Source organism: Lepidochelys kempii, chromosome 9 (assembly GCF_965140285.1).
Source record: "Lepidochelys kempii isolate rLepKem1 chromosome 9, rLepKem1.hap1, whole genome shotgun sequence".
Taxonomy (NCBI): Eukaryota; Metazoa; Chordata; order Testudines; family Cheloniidae; genus Lepidochelys; species Lepidochelys kempii.
This window is the reverse complement of record NC_136388.1, coordinates 65,854,211-65,872,570: the sequence shown is the minus strand read 5'-3', so window position 1 is coordinate 65,872,570 and position 18,360 is coordinate 65,854,211.

Sequence of the window (18,360 nt, the reverse complement as noted above, 5' to 3'; positions counted from 1 at the left end):
ACCAGGTGGCTGGGCAATGTCCAAGGGAGAAGAAAACTAAGAATGGAAAGCATTTGCAGGGTAAGAAGAGCATACATCAGGGAAATATAATTGGAGAGATGAGGGCTAGCTGGCAGGGAAATATGGATGGGGGACATGGAGAGAGAGGATCACAATAGTTGAGTGGTGGGGATGTCATGAAAAACAAAACAAAAAAAACAATGTAGTTAACTTCCTTTTCCATAGGGTGAAATACTCATGGTGTCCAAGCTAAATGCATCAGCATACTTCCCTACTATTACCACTCTCTGAAACAATTACTCTGGCACCACGAGGACATTATACAATTGTGAATGGGAGGGAGATGTGCCTGTACAGCTGTGAACAATAGGGATGTATTCGTGAGAAACTCTATACTGACATATGGTTCACAACAGGAAAACTTTGAGACTACCTGACGTATTTATTTTTATTATTTTATCCATCATAATGAAGGACGGATAAATAGAAATGGTAAATTATGTGTATAACTTGACTGCTAGTTAAAACAACAAGGAGTCCTTTTGGCACCTTAGAGAGTAACAAATTTATTTGAGCATAAGCTTTCATGGGCTAAAAACCACTTCATCAGATGCATGGCGTGGAAAATACACTAGAGAGGTATAAATACACAGCATATGAAGAGATGGGAGTTGCCTTACTAAATGGGGGGGTCAGTGCTAACGAGCCAATTCAATTAAGATGTAAGTGGGCTAGTCTGAAAAGTAGACAAGAAAGGGTGGAAATCACTTTTGTAGTGCTAATAAGGCCAATGTAACCAAGGTGGCGCATTGCAAACAGTTAACAAGAAGGTGTGAGTATCAGCAGGGGGAAATTAGTTTTTGTAGTGACCCATCCACTCCCAGTCCTTATTCAGGTGTAATTTGATGGTGTCCAGTTTGCAAATTAATTCCAGTTCTGCAGTTTCTTGTTAGTCTGTTTTTGAAATTTTTGTTGTTGAAGAATTGCCACTTTTAAGTCTGTTGTTGAGTATCCAGGGAGATTGAAGTGTTCTCCTACTGGTTTTTGAATGTTATACTTCTTGATGTCAGCTTTGTGTCCATTTATTCTTTTGCATAGTGACTGTCCGGTTTGGCCAATGTACATGGCAGAGAGGCATTGCTGGCACAAGATGGCATATATCACACTGGTAGGTGTGCAGGTGAACAAGCCCTTGATGGTGTGGGTGATGTGGTTAGGTCCTATGATGGTGTGCCTTGAATAGATATGCGGACAGAGTTGGCAATGGGGTTTGTTGCAGGGTTTGGTTCTTAGGTTACTGTTTTTGTTGTGTGGTGTGTGATTGCTGGTGAGTATTTGCTTCAGGTTGGAGGGCTGTCTGTAAGCGAGGACTGGCCTGTCTCCCAAGGTCTGTGAGAGTGAGGGATTATTCTTCAGGATAGGTTGTAGATCCTTGATGATGCGCTGGAGAGGTTTTAGTTGGGGGCTATAGGTGATGACTTGTGGCATTCTGTTACTTTCTTTGTTGGGCCTGTCATGTAGTAGGTAACTTCTAGGTACCCTTCTGGCTCTGTCAATCTGCTTCTTCACTTCACCAGGTGGGTACTGTAGTTTTAAGAGTGCTTGATAGAGATCCTGTAGGTGTTTGTCTCTGTCTACGGGATTGGAGCAAATGTGGTTGTATCTTAGAGCTTGGCTGTAGACAATGGATCATGTGGTGTGGTCTGGACGAAAGATGGAGGCATGCAGGTAAGTATAGCGGTCAGTAGTTTTCCGGTATAGGGTGGTGTTTCTGTGACCATCTCTTATTTGCACTGTAGTGTCCAGGAAGTGGATCTCTTGTGTGAACTGGTCGAGGTTGAGGTTGATGGTGGGGTGGAAATTGTTGAAATCCTGGTGGAATTCCTCAAGGGTGTCTTTCCCATGGGTCTAGATGATGATGTCATCCATGTAGTGCAAGTAGAGTGGGGGCGTTAGGGGATGAGAGATGAGAAAGCGTTATTCTATGTCAGCCATAAAAATGTTGGCATGCTGCGGGGCCGTGCAGGTACCCATAGCAGTGCCACTGACTTGAAGGTATACATTGTCCCCAAATCTGAAATGGTTGTGGGTAAGGACAAAGTAACAAAGTTCAGGCACCAGGTTTGCCGTGACATTATCAGGGATACTGTTCTTGATGGCATTTTCCCTGTGTAGCCTTCAGAATCATCCAATCTGGGTCTGTCAGCCTTGAAACAGTATATGGCTTTGGCCCAGTTAAGGATGTAGTCTTCAACTCCAAATGATTCCATGCAGCCCGGTTCATCCTTCCCTTTGGTACCGGAGGATTTTAAGGCGTATCAAGACCTTTTGTGACACACAGCTGCTTCCCTCAGTATCCAATCAGAGTTATTGCAAGAGAACACCTACAAATTAGTGGATAGCCTGCAGCCGTTTGCCCCTGGGAGAGTCGCCCTGCCTATCAATGATGCACTTTTTGAATTAATTAAGGCCCTCTGGAGCACATCGATTTTGGCACTGCATGCAGATAAGTGTATGGAAAAGTAGTATTTCATTCCCATGTGGGGATTTGAGGGGTTTTACTCCCATCCTCCCCAAATTCGATAGTTGTAACTACACTGAATGACAGAGCCCAACAGAGCAGATTTAAGTCCATCCCCAAGGATAGGATCTCTAAACAGAATGACCTCATGGGCAGGAAGATTTACACCTCTTCTTCTTTACTGATGTGAATAGCTAATCAGCAAGCCATGTTGTCCAAGTATGATTTTGTTAACTGGTCCACCAGCCATTTTAATTCAGCCCTCAAGCTGCCCCAGTGAGCAGCGTCTGGCGCTCCAGATGGGGAGCAGGGTCAGGGGCTACTCCACGTGGTTCCCAGAAGCAGCAGAATGGCCCCCTCTGGCTCTTATGTGTAAGAGCAGCCGGGACCTGCAGGAGCAATGCTTGTGGACAGGGCAGCGTGCAGAGCCACCTGGCCGCGCCTCTGCGTAGGAGCCAGAGAAGGGACATGCTTCTGCTTTCGGGAGCCACTTGAGATAAACACTGCCTGGAGCCTGCACCCCTGAGCCTTTCCCCGTGCTCCAACCCCCTGCCTCAGCCCTGATCCCTGTCCCACCCTCCTGCACCCCTCAATCCTAGCCTGAAGCACCCTCCTGCACGCCAAACCTCTCATCCCCAACCCCACCGCACAGCCCGTACCCCCAACCAGAGCCCTCACCCACTTCTGTACTCCAACCCCAATTTTGTGAGCATTCATGCCCGACATACAGTTTCTATTCCCCAAAAGTTTGCCCACCCCTGTGTTAAACCAAGCTTTATTCTCTCTAGCCTCTTTGGTATGTCTACTTCGCAATAAAACACATGTGGCTGGCTTGGTAAGCTAACTTGGGCTCACAGGGCTAGGGCTGCAGGGTTATAAAACTGCAGTGTTTGGGCTCAGGTTGGAGCCAACGTCTCAGAGCATGGGCTCCAGCCCGAGTCTGAACATCTACACAGCAATTTTATAGCCCTACAAGCCTGAGTCAGCTGTCCCAGGCCAGTCACAGATATGTTGTTGCAGTGTAGACATACCATTTTAGATTAATTTGGGCTTCGGTCCTGCAAGTATGAAACTCATGCCTAACTTTAAGTGTAATAATAGACCCACTGACCTTAATGACAGTGCTCACATGCTTAAAATTAAGCATGTGCATAAGTGCTAGCAGGATTGAAGTCTTTATTAGACTCTCAAACTCTCATAATTTACCAGCTTGTAATTTGCAATCTTTCCTTCCATGTTGTTATACCACCTCTGTGTTTGAATATATTCTGACAAAATTGTGATTTCAGGTCTCTGACTCCCATAAGAGTATATGCAAAACTTTGTTGCCTCATGATATTTCACAAAATGGATTTTGTGCCTAAAAACATAAAATTAAAATTTCCACTTACTTGAAATCAAATTTCAGAAATTTGAAAACAGTGATTTTTTCCTTGAGAATAAGACTAACTTAAAATAAAAATCAGCACATTTTTCAAGTGGAAAATTTTCACATTTCAACATGTATTCAGGAAATTGGATAATTTTAATGAAGTCAAAATGAAATCTGAAAACCACAAATATCAAGATTTTAAAATTTTGTAGGGAGTATATTATATTATTCTGTGAGTGAGTTAAAATATAATAGACCCAGTCTTTGACTTCTTTCACCTGAAGCTGTTCTTCTGTGTGTTTAAATACAGAACTGTAATGTTAATTAGCCTGTTTTGAGATAAATACATCAGTAGTATTTTATGTTGGCAGAATTTTCTGTTATATATATTTAAGAAAGAGGGGAATTTTTAAGCACATGGGAAAATTGGTGAAACAACCCATGGCTCCACTCCTACTATTGGATTCATGATGGCAGACCCCTGTGGACTCTCATAAGAATTCCAGGGCATACAGGCTGTGCAGATTTTGGATAAAAACATTTTCAGGTAGAATTTAGAACATTGACACAACTTTTCCCTGTCATTCTAAGACAATTCAAAGAATCAGCTGATGAAATGATGGAACTAAATAACTGCTGTTTTGATAAGGCTGTTTTTAGCAGTAGTGATGTGGATGTGTGTATGCGTATCTGGCTTTCACGATGATGGAAAACATATTTATACAAAACCCCAGTATAGCAAAAAGATGCTGATCATAAAAGAGGACTACTTATTCAGAATGCAATAAAAATAGATAGAAGACAGCCTTTACACAATTTCAGAAGCAAATTCTACATTATAGGAGTAAACATTTCTTTAAAATATATAAACAGCCATCACGGTCCTTTTTAGATAGGCAGTGTTATCTGTTATCCTCTAGTTTTGGAGTTGTGCATAACTGAAATTTTATATCATTACTTGCCTCCTCACACCTTCCTTAAATATACACACACACACCTTTTTAATGTCACTTTAGAGTCAACTCAATGCAAAGGTTTTTTACTCTGTCATTACTGTCATTTTATATAAAATCATAGACTCAGGGTGATACGGGAAATGCAAGACATGTCTTTTGTTTTTCTTGGCATTTCTGATCCTGTTCAATTTTAAGCTCTTGTAATGAGCTCACATACTGTAGCTCAAATTCCCTTGAAGTCTTTGTGAAACCTGCAGAGCTCAATCTCTTTGAAATCTGACATGAAAATCCAGGTGTTCTAGGCAAGAGGACAATTCCATTGCTGTTGTTCCTTACTTTACTTTCTGAATTAGCTCTCAAAGCTGTTGTAAAGAATAATGATTAAATGTCTGGTTTATATTTGAGAATGCCACACGGCAAAGTTGCAATAAATAGTTGCAAAGTGAACACCAAGCAAATCTACTATTCATTTTTTGTGGAAAATTTCATGAAATTTTCTGTCATTACATTCTTGTCTGTCCCCCACCCCAAAATTTAGTGTTTGCAAAATTTCATGAAAACAGTCATTTGGCTATGACAATATACAAACGCATCAAATTTGATCTTTCTGCAGCAAGAACAAATTTTGCTCAAAAGTTTTAACCATTTTCTGTTGAAAATAGGCTTGTTTACAACATTTTTCTGCTGAAAGATGGGTGAAGCTGATAATAAAGTGTGAAAGTACTGAAACTCTGGACATTTCTAATTTCATTGTATTTTGTATTCTATTCATTGTATTGAATATTTTTGCACACCTTGCTGACTTTGTTTCTTACTCACTCCTTGGACCTCATCTTACTGAGTGTTTTCTCTTGGTCATAATTTTATTACTCTCCCATCTGAAAAATATATTTCCATGGACTCTCACATATATGCATATATAGCATAATTCACTTTAACATCAAAACAAAATCTATTAAGTAGTGTGCAGTTCATATGAAAGTGTAAAATGGACGGGAAAAGTGAGTAACCGGCTGCTAGACTTCGAATTGCTACTTTGATTGTTTCTGACACTGTCCTATGAAAATATTTGTGTGCTTTTAATTCTAGAATCTGAGGCCAAAGATGTAATAAAGTATAAAAATCATAAAGACATTGACGTATGTGGATATCAAAAGGTTCTTTGTTTTTGTAGAGAATTTCGTTGCTTTTCTTTAGGAATAAGCAAATGACCCATCCCTTTTAAAGGGTACACATTTGAAAGCCTTACTGGTTCTCATAGGAATGGAATGTAGTATGTAATACAGCTCATGTGTGATGAAGAGTGCTCCTTGCTGCCATTCAAATTTGCATGCTCTAATTTCTATAAACAAACCTTTGCACATGCAAAACATGGACGTAGGTGTGGAAATTGCTATTCAACATGCAAATCGCCATTAGATGCCTAATCACTTGAGCTAAGTTTTACAAAAAGGCCTAAAAACATTAGTCACCCAGCATCCTTGGTCTCTTTTGGCAATAGTGGCTTTGATTTGTATCCAAAACCCAAATTTTGTGCAACCAAAACCTTAACCATGGAAAAACTGCACCTTCAAAAAGTTCTACCTGCAATTTTAGTCTGTTTTTTGTCCTATAATTAATCCTTCTTATATTTAAAAACCCCTTCCTTCCCATTAACCAATATCTCCTTCCTGCCATGCTGTCTTACTTTTATATGCCATTCACAATGTCAAACAATATTTCATGGAAGTACCTTACCATGCTAGGAAGTCAGCTGTTCCATTATTATGGCAAATCCCTGTGTGTTATCTCTTAAAGTTAGTATTTCTTGGAAAGATGCTGCATCTTTTGAAGTAAAAGGATTAACTCTCCACCGCGTGTGGACAATGTAATACCCCACACCAAGAAGAAAAGGAGTACTTGTGGCACCTTAGAGACTAACAATTTATTTGAGCATAAGCTTTAGTGAGCTACAGCTCACTTCATCGGATGCGCTATGCATCTGAGGAAGTGAGCTGTAGCTCACGAAAGCTTATGCTCTAATAAATTGGTTAGTCTCTAAGGTGCCACAAGTACTCCTTTTCTTTTTGTGAATACAGAGTAACACGGCTGTTACTCTGTACCCCACACCCTATGCCAATTTTGGCAATCACAATAGCAATGATATTTCTGTAGGATGAACAGGGCCGGCTCCAGGCACCAGCATTCCAAGCAGGTGCTTGGGGCGGCAGTCAGAAAGGGACTGCAGTTCCTCCGGCCACGGCGGCAATTCGGCGGCAGCTTCTTTGTTCCACCCGCCGCGGCAGCAAATCGACGGCAGCTTCTTCCTTTTGCCATCCACAGCAGCAGTTTTTTTCACTGCTTGGGGTGGCAAAAACTGTAGAGCCGGCCCTGAGGATGAAATAGGGCCATCTCAGTTACACTGGTGCAACCTCTTAGGGCGCTTCTGTCAGTAAATGACGTAGAATTTCAAGCTGTCATTGAGAATTTGGCCAGTATCTCTGCCAAGATGTATACTGGAGAATTGGCTGTTTGTAAAGCCAATGGGGTTGTGCTGCCATTATGTTCTCTGGAGAATAGGAATTTTTAAAATCTGCATAGGAGCCTTGTTAGGATTCTCTCCAGCTGTAATTTGACAAAGTTCCATAGAATGAAGTATTTGCTTATCAAAAAAGCTGAAAATGTTTAAAGAATGCTTGTCTGCGTTTCTTCTCAGTTTACTGTCTGCATTGGCACAACAGTTGGAAGGATTCCGATTTTAGGAAACTGTTTCAGACTTGCTTCTGCAGTGAATTTTATGTTACTTTTTTTTGAGCTTTGGAACAAAAACTCATTCTCACCTAAGGAGTTACAAAATGAAAAACAGATGATGGATCTGTGTGTATTTTTTTTATTTCCCACCGTATGCTACAATGGCAATACGTGTCCGTCAGCAAAACAAGGACTTTCGGAAAAAATGGCAAATTGTATAGCTGCCATCATCTTCATTCATTTTCCTAAGCACTACTCAATTCCTGATCTTTAAAAAAATTGGGCCACCGTAGACCAAATTCACCACTGATATGAGATGTGGAAGTGCTTACATTAGTAAAGAATAGGTCTTTATATGTTCAATAGGTACCAGATCATATGAACAAGCCCTGTGATGATGCTCCCACTGAACCCCAGGTAACAGCTGTGAGGAAGAGTCAGAAACTGGTAAATGAAGCTTGTTGGAAAATGTCCATCCAAATGGACTTGCGATAAAAAAATGGAAGAAAACATCTTCAGGGTTTTTTTTTCTTTTCCATTTTGCATCTAATTGTGCTGGTGAGGAAAGTCCTTCAAAGTGACAGAGCAGAAAATGGCTTACCTAGGAATGGTAGGCTGGCTCTCATGAAAGGGCAGTATGGCACTGGTTTGAATTCAGAACTTTTATAAGCATTATTAATCATCTCCTTTGCTATGGATCTATTTATTCAATCCTATGCTACTGATATTCCATTGAAATCGATAGCCTAACTTGTTTCAGCAGTGTAAGGTGCGGGTGTTTATTTGCTAGACATGAGCCGTATTCTTGACAGCAGTTAATTGGTTAAGTGATAGGGAAGCAATAATGTCAGTGTTTCTGATTCCACTATAGTAAATTCTCCCTAATCGGACAAAATACTAGCATTTCTCCCCCTTCTCAGCAAAGATTTAAAAGCTGAGCGAGTTGCCATGTTACTTAAAACTTCATTATTTTTTTTTTTTACAAAATATACTCCAAGCATTTACTAGAACATTATCAAGTATTATCGTAAATAATTAAATTGAACTATAATTGTCAAAATAAATGAATAAAACACATCTGGCAAGCTTTGGCTTTTTAGTCCTTAATTTACAAGATTGGTAATTCACAATGAATCTTCTTGACATTAGTGTGAATAAGCAAGAGCTAGTATATGGTACATGGTTCCTTACCAAGTGTCCTGGCATGCACTAATACTATGGCCACTTCTGAGAGAGCCAGAAGCCAGTAAAACATGCATCTGGCATGGAGAAAAGCTTCTGATTGATAGAAGCAGAGAAACAGGAATATGTACACAAATATAAAACAAATAGGTGGTGAAAGATGCCAGAATTTCTGCCCTGTAATTCAGATTGCAGGCATGTGTTTAAAAATGTGAGTCCAACAATACAAATGTCCAACCTTCAAACATTTCCAGAAAACAGCCTGAAGTTCAAACAATGAAGGCTTAAAACATTCAACAAGGACTGTCCATATGCCAGACCAGTTGGATATTGTAATATAAATAGAAAATTGTCCTCTGCACAACTTTGTTTCATATTCTGAATGTCAACTCAGAGACCAAAAAAATCCAACCCTCCAATAAATGATTAATACAAATGTAAATACCTATGGCTATGTGTACACTTGGTCCTTTGTTGGTCAAGGGTGTGAAAAAACACCCCCCTGACTGACATAAGTTTCACTGACAGAAGCGCTGGTGTGGACAGTGTTGTCAGTGGCAGACGTTCTCCCGCCAACATAACTACTGCCACTTGTTGGGGGAGGTTTAATTATGCCAACGGGAGAGCCGTCTCCCGTCAGCATAGAGTGGCTATACGGGAAACCTTATAGCAGCACTGTAAGGTCTCTAGTGTAGACATAGCCTAAGTAAAGTACTAGTAGCAAGCCACTTCAGCCGAAATGCTATGGTAGTCAGTAGTAAAGATTTCTTTTCTTTTGGGATCCACTAGTGAAAAAAAAATGAATAGGGTAACTAGGCTTTAGAGCCATAAACTTCCCTTAAAACATAAACTTCATGTCAACAGAATAAGGAGGTGTTGAAGTAACAGAATGAAGACAGTACATCCATGGCCTAAGATAGGAAAAGCAAATGATTAAATTATTTTTATACTCACTGAAAAAAATCAGAAATGACTCACTGATAATTCCAAGCTAATTGCCTACATTTTAATTCTACCTCTGGCACCATCTCCCACTGTGCTTTTTGGTAAGGAATTTGAGATCCAAGTTTCCAGAGCATCAGCTGTACAGACTGTGGTGGAGCGCTATAGGCATGCACTCTTCTCTGTACACAGGACGGTGTGTCTATTTTCAGAGATGCACTTTTTGTGCCAAATCCAGCTCAATTTTGAACAGAGCTGTGTCAGGCTAAAGTGTTTTGGGCAGCAATACTCATTTTAGATGCCCAATTTGCCTCCCTGGCAACATCAAATTGGACCTAGGTAAACATATTGAAACTCGTGTCATGGCCTCTGGCAATTCCCTGTAATGAGCAATACATGTAACAGGCCATTGGTGCCTGATACATAGTGGTTCTTTAACAATGAATAGATTTGATATTTTTGTGTCCCCCCCAACTTCTCCCAAATAGCAATAAATACCTGTGGCTCAATAGCTTCTCTCAACTTTGCTGATCACAAGTGCCATTTTAAGGTCACCTCAACTGACTGCTGTAGTCAACGGGAAAGAGTGTGGCATGCTACTTCTGCTTTCACTGGAACCCATTTTTCGGATCCCAACCTCTGAATTGATCTAACTCTGATTTCCCATGGTAATTCACATGCTCAGAAACACAGAGCAGAACAGTGAAACGGCCGAATGGCACTGCTGTTGAAAGGCCACCAAGGCTCTGTTAAGATAGGAATGAGATTCTATGTGTTATTCCAGCCCCCCAGCTTTTTCTTTGCACAGTGAGTCTCTGACTCACTTGCTACCATTTCCTTTAGCAGGAGAGGAGAGAAGGGCCAGTTGGAGGATATGCACTTATCTCGGCTAAAGCAGAGAGTGTTGTAATATTTATAGGGAAGGTACAGGGAATAATTTTGGGGCAAACTACACTGTTTGTCCCCTCTGAGAATGGACATTCTTTACTAGGCAGTCAGGTCTTCACTTGCCTATAGGCTTAATGCCTGTCTGTGGGGGCTGAGGAGTTAGACCCATGCAACAGCTTAACCACTTGATAGGCAAATTTTCAAAACTTGGGTGTCAAAGAATCTGACCAGCTAGAGCTATGCAGGTGCACCCTATGTTGTTAACATCCATTATTACTAATAAGATGCACATTAACAGGTGCAAAAAGTAACCTGTACAAAGTATGACTGGCTGCTGCAACATCCTGTGATGGTCATACCTGTGAGGGTGACTTCTTGTGCTCCTGGTGATGATGGTGTTAGTTCAAGCAGTCCTGTGGGTAGCAGTTCTAAAACAAAGCTTAATTTCATGACGAGGCAGGTGAACTGCCCCATTGAGGAAGACATGAGGCCAGGCCAGGACACATATGGCCCTCAGAAGGAAAGGATGTGGAAGGCAATAAATGGCTAGCAATCACTTGACTTTGGAGATCCAGAAAAGATGGAAAGGGGCATCTTTGTGTGTATAAAGGACAATCTGGCTGGCCAAAGGACACAGCCAAAGTGAAGGACAGTCATGGCTAGCTCAGCTGATGGCCATAAATAGAGTGAATCTTCATGCTTTAGACACCATATTGATGAATAGCCATAAGCAATTTAAATAAATAATTTATACATCAATGTGCCTCTGTTATTGACTTTTGAACTATAATGGCTTGCCCATTGGTTAATGGGAACCGGATAGGACACAACTTCCTGGACATCTGGTTTACATCTGTCTGGCCTATGATTAGCCTACATATGCTTGTCAGCCTGGATGGGTTCCTTTCAATACCAACAGCAGGTCATGGAAGCTTCCCCACAAGTGATACCCACAAGGCGCAACCCATTCGCCTCACCCATTCCGTGCTTGCACAGATTTTGCACATGGCCTCTCCAGTTAAAAATCCAATCTGATCTCCATGCTTTAGATATTTGTGTGCCTTCCAGCTTTTGAAAATGTAGTTCTTGGCACCACTTTGTGCCTCAGTTTCCTCTTCTGTAAAATTGGGGTAATCATATTTACTAAACACTCCCAAGGAGTGTTGTAGTGATTGATTGTTTCTGAAGCACTTTGAACAATTCTACAGGATATATCTGCTAAGTGCTGTTGCATGTTACAAACTTCACGAGTCAGAGGAAGAAGCTGAAATGTTGAGCATTTATTCCATTCTTCAATGTGGACAGCGAAATTAGACACTCTCTATTGTAATGAAACTATTTGATGGCAATTTTGTTTCTGGAATTTTGATGTGCTGCTGCCACATTCAGTAATTCACCCATCTTACATGTTCTACCTAGCTTTTCCTGGGCCACAGAGCTGATGAGCTCCTCTGTCTTTTAGGTGTGTGTGTGTGTGTGTGTGTGTATGTGAAAATAATATAGAGCTGTTTGAAAGGCGAGACAAATCTGTTGCATATGGAATCTTTACTGTCCACAGAAATGTTTTGCTAGGAAGGTCCATATTGCTGGATCCTGTTGACATTCTCCCCAGTTACACCCTTAGGACACATTCATGAATTTTAAGGAGAGCTCTCTCTCCCTTAGCAGGAGGGACAAAGCAGAGACACAGTCACACCACATGAAGTTATAAGCATTTCTCTGCCTAGAGATCCTGAGTGACTGAGTTCCCAGGGCCTGCCCAAAACATTTTGACACCTGAGGCGGGGAGCTCAAATGATGCCCCCATGACCCCTCGCTTGGACCAAAACTTTGAACGGTCTCAATTCTGCCTTCTTCCTGTTCTACTCCTCTCATGGTACTGCTCTGTTACCTACGCCAATAAAGGAGAACTAACAACTTAAAATGCCTTGTTCAAAAATGTTAAGGAACACTTAACTTTCAAACACCTGAACAGCAAATGTAACTTTTCTTCTCTGCATAGTAAACACTGGCCTTTTTTTAGTGGTGCTTTCCAGGCCTTCTTGGTTGCAAAGATTTGAACTGCTTCCTGAAGGTCCACAGTCTGAGCCAGCTCATGCTCTATTGAGATGGTTGCAAGGCTGACCAGCATCTCCTGTGTTATTGTGGAGCGTAGATGTGTTTTTATTAACTTCAGCTTGGATTTGGTGTTTGATAGGCTTTATCGCCTCCACTCAACTTTCCCATCATGTGGCACTCAGTGGTTTCAGTGTCAGAGAGGATGATCCCAGATGTTGCTTCAAAATTTGCCATCGATGAGTTGATGCAGAGAAAAATACATACATGCTTTGAATTACATTAAAAAATTCAGTAGCCTCACTAGAAGCTGATGCTGCATCACTGACCACCAAGTTCAATGAATGAGAACTGCATGGGATAAAAAAAGCTCAAGAGTTTAACTCTCGGATCCGTGGTCTGCACTCCTCTGTTCTTTCCTCTCATGTTGGCACCATTATCGTAGCCCTGACCTCTCATGTCAGCTATCGCAATTCCTGTGTCTTCCAGCTTTTTAAGAAGCACATTTGTCATACCAGCTCCTGTAGTATCATCAATGTCCATACATTCTAGAAAATGCTCTCTGACGGTCACCATTGCAGGGACGTTTTCACTAGGTTCTGTTACAAAAAGCACCATTAAAGTCATTTGTTCCATGTGGCTGTTGTCAGAATAACAGAGTAATATCTTGCTGACTTCAGATCTGCCACAGTCTTCTGTTTGACTTTTGTTGCCAGTAACTGTATGATCTCATTTTGAATTGTTTTTCCAAGGTAGTGGTGTGTGTACATTTCTTGGGTGGTGACTCTTCTTAGATGCTCCTGGAGTACAGCATCAATCTCAGCCATCAGCTTGACAATTTTAAAGAAGTTTCCATTGTTTGGCACATACAGCTGATCGGAAGTGCCACGCAGTGCTAGGTTTTGGGTAGCAAGCATTCTCACAGTAGCAATGAGCCTTTTCAGAACATTTTCCCAGTAAAGAGACTCTGATGCAATCTTCTCTTGATGCTGATCATCTATGGTGGCCTTTAACCTTAGTTTCATCTCAAGCTCTTTCCACCTATAGAGTGCTCTCTGGTGATTTGCTGCCTTCTCATGGAATGTCAGATGTATAGTCAGATTTTTCCTGTCCTTTGTTCCTGTAGAACCCAAGGTGGCTGGAACATTAGACTGGAAGAGTTTGTAACAAAAACAGTATGCAGCATTCTGGGTTTTTCAGTACATAAGCCATGGCCTCTCCACTTTGTCACCATTTGGGATTTCATGCCAGTAATGTGTTGGATGGAAGCTTCTATTTTCATTGTCTTTGGGGAACATGAAGTTTTTCACTTGCTGTGGCCTATGCAGTACAAGGAACTGCTCAAGTGGGTTCACAGTCCTGGATCATCTAGACTTAAGGAACTAAACTCAGCAGCAGCTGTTTCTTGCACTTCCACCACACTCTTCTCTGATCTACACTTTGCCTCAGGAATGTGCATGGTTACATCTATTTGAGATGGAGATATGGATGCTGCAGTAGCTGCCAGGTCACCTGCACTCTGACTAACTGGAAGATCAGGCATCTCCTCACCACTCCCATCCTCACTGGGGCCAGAAGGCTCAGAGTTAACATCTGTGTCTATGTATCTCAGGAGAGCTCCTTCCTGTTTAGATAGAAAAGCTTCCTTTGCTTGCTTTCTTTTTCTGAATGCTGCCCCAGAGGGGCATTTTCTTCTGTCACTCATGACTGCTGTTCTGTGCCAGCTATAGTGGCTCTCAACACTCAATTGACGGGGACAAACAAGCAGGCTGGTAGCAGGGCCTGAGGGAGGGAAGATATCAGCGTCTTAAAGGACTAACTGGCTCCTACTACTTCAGTTGACTGCCTGTTCTCCTCAAGTGGGTCCAGGGAAGCAGCAGGAAACAGGAAGCTCCCCAAGAAGCTGGTGTTAATCAGTCCAGGCTCCTGGGGGTGCTAGAGAGGTACATAAGAGGCTCCTCCTCCTCTCTCTCCCTGCTGCTCCTGCTGCTTTCTGTTATTCCCTCTCACCTTTTCTCCTGCCTGCCTGTTATGTCTCTTGTGCCCTCCTTCCTCCAGCACAGCATCTCACCATCTCTATGCAACTAGAGCAGAGAGAATACATATGCACCAGCAGCAGACACAATTTTCTACACTTTGGGTTCTAGTGGTCCTCCCTCCCCCCCCATCTGACACCTGAGGTGGCCGCCTCAGTTCACCTCATGGTAAGGCCTGCCCTGTGAGTTCCTAGTATCAGGTAGCAGTATATTAGCATGTGTTGCTAAGCAGTACACTTAGGCAAATTGTGTGCAGAGCGGGGCAGTGAGGATTCAGCACAGAAGATTTAACAATCAGTCTTTTGTGAGCTATTTCAAAAACCCTTGGCCCAGCAAATATTGGAGAACAAAAATAGGAGAATGGCTCGGAATGTGTTTGGATCCAAGAAAATGTTGACAGTGAAGTCTTTGTTTTTGGCACCAAGCTCCAATTTCAAGTTAACTAAGATTCTGGTAGCCAAGTCCTTTGATCCAGCTCCAAATCTTAGTCTCCACTGGAACCAGTAGTGGACAGACACGCAATGAGCTGAAAGACTTACTGGAAACAACTGTGTCAGTTCTGAGGAAAAGAGAGGCTAAATTGAAGCACATCTCAGGCAGTTCTTCAGACCATTCTCATTATGCAGATCCAAGACCCAAGTATTTAAGACCCTAGATTGCTCCAAGGTACAGACCTGAAGAAAAGACCATCAGATCTGACCATGACAGCTCAATCACATACTATTACACTTACAGTGCAAATTCATCCAGATCTGCATGTCCTAACAGATCCAGCTATATCACATTGCTCTCCTGACAAGAGACTGAGATGGGATGCTGAGCAGGGAAAATCTCCAGAGTCCATATCCCCACCACATAAAACTCCAACTGGCTCACCAAGAAAGACTGTATCACCACTCTCCATATTTCAGATCCCTACCTTAGTTATCTCTCTGATTGTTTCTGTATTAGATCCAAGATCTGATCTACAATCAGATGTTGAGTTGGATCCAGCACTCCTATCAAAGGCTCCTAAACAGAATCCTCCTCCTTGAATTAACACTCCTGGACATCCTATGTATCAAGCAAGTGATATGATGCCAAACTGGGGTAACTTGGCAAGACTGACCAATGTCACCTTGGATGCCCTGGCCATATAGCCCAAACGCTACTTGGCAATATCATACTAGAAAATCAGACTCTCCAGTGCCGGAACATCTTCCACTGGAACATGCTGGGAACCTGGGAGACAGCGACCATGAGATGGTTGAGTTCAGGATCCTGACACAAGGAAGAAAGGAGAGCAGCAGAATATGGACCCTGGACTTCAGAAAAGCAGACTTTGATTCCCTCCGGGAACTGATGGGCAGGATCCTCTGGGAGAATAACATGAGGGGGAAAGGAGTCCAGGAGAGCTGGCTGTATTTTAAAGAATCCTTATTGTGGTTACAGGGGCAAACCATCCTGCTGTGTAGAAAGAATAGTAAATATGGCAGGCGACCAGCTTGGTTTAACAGTGAATTCCTTGCTGCTCTTAAATACAAAAAAGAAGCTTACAGGAAGTGGAAGATTGGACAAACAACCAGGGATGAGTATAAAAATATTGCTCGGGCATGTAGGAGTGAAATCAGGAAGGCTAAATCACACCTGGAGTTGCAGCTAGCGAGAGATGTTAAGAGTAACAAGAAGGGTTTCTTCAGGTATGTTGGCAACAAGAAGAAAGCCAAGGAAAGTGTGGGCCCCTTACTGAATGAGGGAGGCAACCTAGTGACAGAGAATGTGGAAAAAGCTAATGTACTCAATGCTTTTTTTGCCTCTGTCTTCACGAACAAGGTCAGCTCCCAGACTACTGCACTGGGCAGCACAGCATGGGGAGGAGGTGGCCAGCCCTCTGTGAAGAAAGAAGTGGTTCAGGACTATTTAGAAAAGCTGGACGTGCACAAGTCCATGGGGCTGGATGCGTTGCATCCGAGAGTGCTAAAGGAATTGGCGGATGTGATTGCAGAGCCATTGGCCATTATCTCTGAAAACTCATGGTGATCGGGGGAAGTCCTGGAAGACTGGACAAAGGCTAATGTAGTGCCAATCTTTAAAAAAGGGAAGAAGGAGGATCCTGGGAACTACAGGCCAGTCAGCCTCACCTCAGTCCCCAGAAAAATCATGGAGCAGGTCCTCAAGGAATCAATTCTGAAGCGCTTAGATGAGAGGAAAGTGATCAGGAACAATCAGCATGGATTCACCAAGGGAAAGTCATGCCTGACTAATCTAATTGCCTTCTATGACGAGATAACTGGTTCTGTGGATGAAGGGAAAGCAGTGGACTTGTTATTCCTTGACTTTAGCAAAGCTTTTGACACGGTCTCCTACAGTATTCTTGTCAGCAAGTTAAAGAAGTATGGTCTGGATGGATGCACTACAAGGTGGGTAGAAAGTTGGCTAGATTGTCGGGCTCAACGGGTAGTGATCAATGGCTCCATGTCTAGTTGGCAGCCGGTATCAAGTGGAGTGCCCCAAGGGTCGGTCCTGGGGCCGGTTTTGTTCAATATCTTCATTAATGATCTGGAGGATGGTGTGGATTGCACCCTCAGCAAGTTTGCAGATGACACTAAACTGGGAGGAGTGGTAGATACGCTGGAGGGTAGGGATAGGATACAGAGGGACCTACACAAATTGGAGGATTGGGCCAAAAGAAATCGGATGAGGTGCAGAGTCCTGCACCTAGGACGGAAGAATCCAATGCACCACTACAGACTAGGGACCAAATGGCTAGGCAGCAGTTCTGCAGAGAAGGACCTTGGGGTGACAGTGGACAAGAAGCTGGATATGAGTCAACAGTGTGCCCTTGTTGCCAAGAAGGCCAATGGCATTTTGGGATGTATAAGTAGGGGCATTGCCAGCAGATCAAGGCATGTGATCGTTCCCCTCTGTTCGACATTGGTGAGGCCTCATCTAGAGTACTGTGTCCAGTTTTGGGCCCCACACTACAGGAAGGATATGGAAAAATTGGAGAGTCCAGCGAAGGGCAACAAAAATGATTAGGGGTCTGGAACACATGACTTATGAGGAGAGGCTGAGGGAACTGGGATTGTTTAGTCTACAGAAGAGAAGAATGAGGGGGGATTTGATAGCTGCTTTTAACTACCTGAAAGGTGGATCCAAAGAGGATGGATCTAGACTATTCTCAGTGATAGCAGATGACATGACAAGGAGTAATGGTCTCAAGTTGCACTGGGGGAGATTTAAGTTGGATATTAGGAAAAACTTTTTCACTAGGAGGGTGGTGAAACACTGGAATGCGTTACTTAGGGAGGTGGTGGAATCCCCTTCCTGAAAAATTTTCAAGGTCAGGCTTGACAAAGCCCTGGCTGGGATGATTTAGTTGGGGATTGGCCGTGCTCTGGGCAGGGGTTTGGACTAGATGACCTCCAGAGGTCCCTTCCAACTCTGATATTCTATGATTCTATGCTGATCTGAGGCATCCAGATCTGAGGTGTCTGGCTCCAAAAGCCAGTAGACGTTTCCCTTCCTGGGTGCAAGACACTGTTTGAGGAGAGGAGGAATCTTTCCAGGATGATTTGTAACAAGTCATGGAAGTTGGAACTGGAAAGTGGCTCATATCCAAATAACGCTGCAGCTTACTCCCACACTGAATCATGTCCTCCGGAGGAGATGACAATGTCATGAGCTATTGTATAGGAA